Source organism: Apium graveolens, chromosome 9 (genome assembly GCF_009905375.1).
Source record: "Apium graveolens cultivar Ventura chromosome 9, ASM990537v1, whole genome shotgun sequence".
In the NCBI taxonomy this organism is placed as follows: Eukaryota; Viridiplantae; Streptophyta; class Magnoliopsida; order Apiales; family Apiaceae; genus Apium; species Apium graveolens.
In genome coordinates this window covers 102571390-102578263 of record NC_133655.1, presented here as the reverse complement: position 1 = coordinate 102578263, position 6874 = coordinate 102571390, and the positions used below count along the sequence as shown (strand labels likewise).

Here is a 6874-nt window from a genome sequence, read left to right as displayed (position 1 = left end):
TTCCTTAACTACCACCCCCAAACTTAAAACTTCACTGTCCCTAGTGAAGGTAATAGAAAGGAACACAGGGTATACCTACTCAGAAAAATCATCATCATCATTACCCTCAGAGGGTGTAGTGTCAGGAGGAGGATAAACAAAGTCCTCACTAAAAAACGGGCCACTGGATGTCAGCTCCAAGGCCTCTGAAAGCAGTCCCAAGTGCTAGGGTGAGCTCCTGTGCAAACCTACTCTGCGACTCGTATATCGCATCCATCCTCCTGGATAGCCTCCTATATTGGGCATCAGTCATCCCTGAACCATCACCTCCCTGGGCTCTAGAAGAACCTGCCTCGCCATGAGCCTGACTGGGCCTAGCCATCGTAGCACCATCTGCTGGACGTCCCCCTGGGAGACGATATCCCAAACCATGCTCCTCGGGCTCTCCACCCGTCCACTCCTGCATTGCATTCAGCATCGATGAATCAATAGGAGCGGCCGGCATCTGCAGCTGCTCATAAGAAGGCTAGTAGACTCCAACTGCCTTGCATAGCTTCGTGACGATAGAGGCATAAGGGATGTTGTTGTGCGTCCTCCCCCTCAAAAACTTTAAAATCCCTTGGTAGATGAACTCACCAAGGTCCACATAAAACTCCTCATTCAAAATCCCCCATAACAACCTGGCTCTCTCAACTATAACCTCATGTGTATGCGAAGAAGGCAAAATATTAGCACAAATAAAGGCATTCCATGCACGGGCATACCTGTTCATCGCAACAGCCGGAAAAGAACGATACTCATTAAATCCCATCTTAAACTTCCACACCGCGCCCGGCTGATAGAGAGTATCAATAATCAAATCCGAATCAAAATCTTTGGGGGTCTTCTCATTCCAATTCTCCTCCTGGGGCTTCCTTTCTCGCTGCCCAATAACACGGCGAATCGCCTCGGGCTGGTAATCAACCGTAAGCCCCCTAACAACAGTATACCCATTCTTTTCGGCCTTGGTGTTCGCATAAAACTCACGAACCACACTCATCGGGACCGCCTCCGGCGACTCACAAAAAGTAATCCACCCTTTCTCTGCAATCATCAACAATAACTCACCATCCCTCCCCGATGGAAAAAATCCCCTCTCCTTCAGAATCGGCTTAGTCAGAATCCTAGCATACTCCTCCTCAGCAGCCCTATCCACCAATCGGGTCCTTGCAGCAGTACCCCTTAAAGAATCAGTAATAGGAATGGTGCTGCTGCTATCGACAGTACGAGATCTCTTTGGAGCCATTGAAACTGAGAATAAGTATTGAGAGTTTGTGTTTTGTGTGTAGGAGAGAGTTTGTAAGTTGTAAGTATATGGGAGTGTATATGGAGAGATTGTGTGTATATATAAGGTAGGATTTAGGTTTAGAATTAGAGTAGGAGTGGGGTTTGTGGCTTGTTTGTAGGAGGAAATTCGTGGGTTAATGGGGTTATGGCTGTGGTATTTTATTTTTGTGTTTTTTCTTTTCTTTTTTTTATAAGGATAAAAAAAAAATCCAACAGTGGGGCTCTAGGCGGTCGCCCGGGATTAGCAGGCGGGCGCCTCAGCTTTCAAGCGGCCGCCGGGGACAGCAGGCGGGCGCCCGGGAACCTTCTGGAAAAAAAAATTCTGCCTTTTTCTTTTCTGATTTTTTTAGGTTTTTGGATAGAGTACTAAATTCTAAAGGTTCCTATAGTCTCAAATCTTGGGTTACCTCCCAAGAACCGCTTCTTTTACATCATTAGCTTGACGTAGAGTAGTTCAATCAAGTTGATAATAAAACGGGACTAACCACTTCCCGGTTTGCCGTATCCCGATAATAGTGCTTCAATCTATGACCATTAACCTTGAATGCTTGGCCCAGATCGTTCTCAAAAATCTCCACCGCTACATGTGGAAACACAGTTTTGATGATAAAAGATCCAGACCACCTTGATTTTAACTTTCCAGGAAAAAGTCGGAGACGAGAGTTGAATAAAAGAACTTGTTGCCCCGGCACGAATGACATAGGAGATAGCTTCCTATCGTGCCACCTTTTTACTTTTTCCTTGTACATTTTGTTGTTCACGTACGCTTGCAGTCAAAATTCATCAAGTTCATTTAACTGAAGCATTCGATTCTTCCCAGCTGCATCTAGATCAAGGTTTAACTTTTTTAATGCCCAATAAGCCTTATGTTCAAGCTCCGCAGGTAAATGACATCCCTTACCATAGACAAGTTGAAACGGGGACATCCCAAGTGGAGTCTTGTATGCTGTTCTATAAGCCCAAACAGCTTCATCGAGCTTCAAAGACCAATCTTTCCTTGACGGGAAAACAACTTTCTCTAGAATGCGCTTGATCTCTCTATTAGACACTTCATCTTGACCATTAGTTTGTGGATGATAGGCAGTAGCAATACGATGATTCACGTTGTAGCGCTGCATAATAGAAGTGAACTTACAATTGCAGAAATGCGACCCCTCATCACTTATGATCACTCGTGGCGTTCCAAACCTTGTGAATATCTACTTATAAAGAAAACTCAACACTACCTTTGCATCATTTATCGGTAGAGCCTTGACTTCTACCCATTTCGAGACATAATCGACTGCCAACAAGATGTACTGATTATTGCAGGATGAGATAAATGGTCCCATGAAATCGATTCCCCAAACATCGAAGACCTCAACTTTAAGCATCACATTTAAAGGCATATCATCCTTTCTAGTAAGATTCCTAACTCTTTGGCAACGATCACACCTTAAAATGAACTAATGTGCATCCTTAAACAACGTAGGCCAGAAAAAACCTGCTTACATAATACGAGCTGTTGTCTTTTCACCACAATAATGTCCACCATAAACTGTGGAATGGTAGTCTCGTAATATCCCCTCCGTCTCACAAAATGGGATACATCTCCTGATGATCTGGTCAGCTCCTTGTCTAAACAAATATGGTTCATCCCACATGTACCACTTCACCTCATGCAGAAACTTCTTCTTTTGAGCTGCATTCATATTAGGAGGCATTATATTGCTGACAAGATAGTTCACAATTTCTGCGGACCATGGCTCTTCCTCCTGAACTACGAACAACTGCTCATCCAGAAAAGATTCGTAGATCAATGTCTTATCAAGTGAAGTAGAATCGGGATTCTCCAGTCTAGAGAGATGGTCAGCTACTTGATTTTCATTTCCTTTTCGATCCTTGATCTCTAACTCAAATTCATTTAGCAAGAGCACCCAATGAATAAGTCTCGGCTTCGAATCCTTGTTTGAGACCAGATAGCGAATGGCAGCATTATCAGTAAATACTGTCACCTTTGTCCCAAGTAGATAAGATCGAAATTTTTCAAAACCAAAAACTATAGCTAAGAGCTCCTTCTCAGTAGTGGTGTAGTTTATTTGAGCTCCATCAAGCGTCTTACTAGCATAGTAGACCACATGAAAGATATTGTTCTTGCGCTGCCCAAGAACTGCTCACACCGCATAATCACTTGCATCGCACATTATCTCAAAAGGTTTTGTCCAATCAGGTGTCGTAATAACTGGTGCAGTTATCAAACTCTTCTTGAGAGTCTCGAATGCTTCCAAGAATTCATCATCAAATTTGAAAGGCACATCTTTCTCGAGCAAGTTGCACAACGGCTTAGATATCTTAGAGAGGTCCTTGATGAAACGCCGATAAAAACCCGCATGACCAAGAAAACTACGGATTCCCTTCACAGAAATAGGTGGCAGAAGATTTTCAACGACTCCTACCTTGGCTTTATCCACCTCAAGGCCTTTGCTAGAGACTTTATACCCAAGAATGATGCCATGTTGCACCATGAATTGGCATTTTTCCCAATTGAGCACCAAATTTGTTTTCACACACCTTTTAAGCACCAAACGAAGATTATGCAAACATTCATCAAATGAATGTCCAAAGACGGAGAAGTCTTCCATGAACACTTCGACATTATTTTCAATCATATCAAAGAATATAGCCAACATGCATCTCTGAAAAGTGGCAGGTGCACCACATAAGCCGAAAGAAACTCTACGAAAAGCAAACGTTCCAAATGGATAAGTAAAAGTAGTCTTTTCTTGATCTTCTGGTAGAATGCAAATCTGATTGTAACCCAAATAGCCATCCAGAAGACAATAATACTCATGACCAGCCAACCTGTCAAACATCTGATCAATAAATGGAAGAGGGAAGTGATCCATCCTTGTGGCTTTATTCAACTTTCTATAGTCCATGCATACCCTCCATCCTATGACTGTTCGAGTGATGATGAGCTCATTTTTCTCATTTGCTACCACAGTAATACCTCCTTTCTTAGGTACACATTGCATTGGGCTCACCCAAGAACTGTCAGAAATAGGATATATGATTCATGCATCCAACCACTTTAGAATTTCATTCTTCACCACTTCTTTCATGATAGGATTTAGTCTTCGTTGTTGCTCAATAGTCGGCTTGCTACCTTCCTCTAGCAGAATTTTATGCATGCAATACGAAGGGCTGATCCCTTTTATATCTGCTATAGTCCATCCGATGGCCAATTTGAATTCTCTCAAGATCCTCAAGAGCTTGTCCTCATCACTACCTGAAAGGTCAGATGCAATAATAACAGGCAAAGTAGATGCATGACCTAAAAAAGCATACCTCAACTGTTCAGACAATGATTTAAGCTCCAAAGTAGGTGCTTCCTCAATAGATGGTTTGAGCTTTCCCTCAGCATTCTTGAGATTAGTAGTACCAAGAGATTCAAATGGCATGTCTAGCTTTCGCCTCCAAGAAGAAGCATTTAGATATTGTAGTTGCTCATTGCCTTCCTCATCTTCACTGTCAAATTCCCCCACTAAGGCTTTTTCAAAGGCATCAGACCTTAGCACATGATCAAGTTCTGAAGTTACCGCAGAATCAATCAAATCTACCTTGAAGCACTCCTCGTCTTTTGTAGGAAATTTCATCACATTGAATACATTGAATGTCACATCCTGATCTTTCACCCTCATAGTAAGTTCACCTTTTTGCACATCTATCAAGGTACGGCCTGTAGCCAAGAAAGGTCTTCCCAAGATTATGGGAATCTTCTTATCTTCCTCGAAATCCAGAATGACAAAGTCTGCAGGGAAGATGAGCTTATCCACCTTTACTAACACGTCCTCCATGATGCCTCGTGGTATGTAATAGAACGATCAGCCGATTGTAGAGACATGTAGGTGGGCTTTGGATCAGGCAATTTCAGCTTTTTGAAGATAGACAACGGCATCAGATTGATGCTTGCTCCCAAATCACAAAGGCACTTGTTAAATGACAACTTGCCAATAGTGCAAGGAATGGTGAAGCTACCTGGATCCTTAAGCTTTTGAGGTAATTTTTGTTGTAGCATAACACTGCACTCTTCCGTTAGAGCAATAGTATCAAGATCATCCAGTTTCACTTTCCTTGAAAGAATACCCTTCATGAATTTCGCATAACTAGGCATTTGCTCCAGAGTCTCAGCGAAGGGTATGTTGATGTGAAGTTTCTCGAACACCTCCAAAAACTTACCAAATTGCTTATCCAGTTTTTGTTTTTGCAATCGCTTAAGAAAAGGTGGCGGAGGATAGAGTGTTTTCTCCCCTGTATTACCCTTAGGTAGAGTGTGTTCAACAGTAGTCTTTCTTGCTTCCGCCTCTTTCTCCTTTTGCTTTTCTTCTTCATCTATAACTTCAACTTCTCCATCTTTTGCTTTTTCAGCATCAACAACTTTTCCAGACCTTAAAGTAATAGTTTTGACTTGCTCTTTAGCTTCCTTCCTTCCTGGCACTTCAGTATCACTGGGAAGTATGCCAGGTTGATGATTGAGCATGGCATTGGCTATTTGACCGATTTGATTCTCCAAGGTCTTGATAGAAACAGCCTGACTTTTGCACACCAACTTTAGATCCTCGAAATCAGCACCAGATTGTGGAGCAACACCTCCTTATTGAGGATATGATTGCCTTTGAGCATATTGTTGAGGTTGCGGGAATCTAGGTGGATTAAACTATTTACTTACAGCTTGCTGATATGGTTGCTGAACAGTATTTTGAGTATTGCTCTAGCTGAAATTTGGATGATTTTGTTATTAGGATGATAAGTAGCTGGCACGGGCTGCTGTGGTTGCTGATAACTGTTCACATACTGAACAGATGCATTAACAAGAGAACACTGATCCGTAGCATGAGAGCTTGCACAAAGCTCACAGACCATAGCTATCTGATTGACTTCATAGTTGGGTAAAGAATCGACCTTCATAGACAACGCTTGGAGCTGCGCTGCAATAGTTGTAGCTGCATCAACTTCCAGAATACCTGCTACTTTCCCAGGCATCATCCTTTGAGTTGGGTTTTGATGCTCGTTTGCAGCCATAGTTTCAATAAGTATAGCTTTTGGCCCACAAGGCGCCTCCAGCTGCTGCATCGAGCATGGGCCGAGATTGGGCCACCAAACCATTGTAGAACCCAGTGATCACCATCCAGTCAGGCATACCACGATGTGGACACTTTCTCAACATCTCCTTATAGCGCTCCCAAGCTTCACACATAGATTCTGTTTGCTGCTGCGCAAACTGAGTAAGAGCACTCCTCATAGCTACAGTCTTGGCCATTAGATAGAACTTCACCAGAAACTTTTACGCAAGATCTTCCCAAGTAGTGATGGACCCAGCTGGTAAAGAATGTAACCAGTCCTTAGCTTTATCCCTCATAGAGAATGGGAAAAGCCTCAGCTTGATAGCTCATCAATAACACCATTATATTTGAAAGTACTACAGATCTAGACAAAATTCCTGATATGCATGTTGGGATCTTCAGTCGCAGCACCTCCGAAAAAAACAGAATTCTGCACCATCTGAATAGTGCCCGGCTTGATTTCAAAA

At 42.6% G+C, this 6874-nt stretch overlaps 1 non-coding gene across 1 annotated transcript; it reads left to right on the top strand.

The window, feature by feature from the left end:
• The first annotated feature begins 6482 nt into the window (after positions 1–6482).
• Positions 6483–6589, top strand: LOC141688241 (small nucleolar RNA R71). Its single transcript, XR_012561698.1, has one exon. It is a non-coding gene; the product is annotated as a small nucleolar RNA R71 (small nucleolar RNA).
• Positions 6590–6874: the final 285 nt, after the last annotated feature.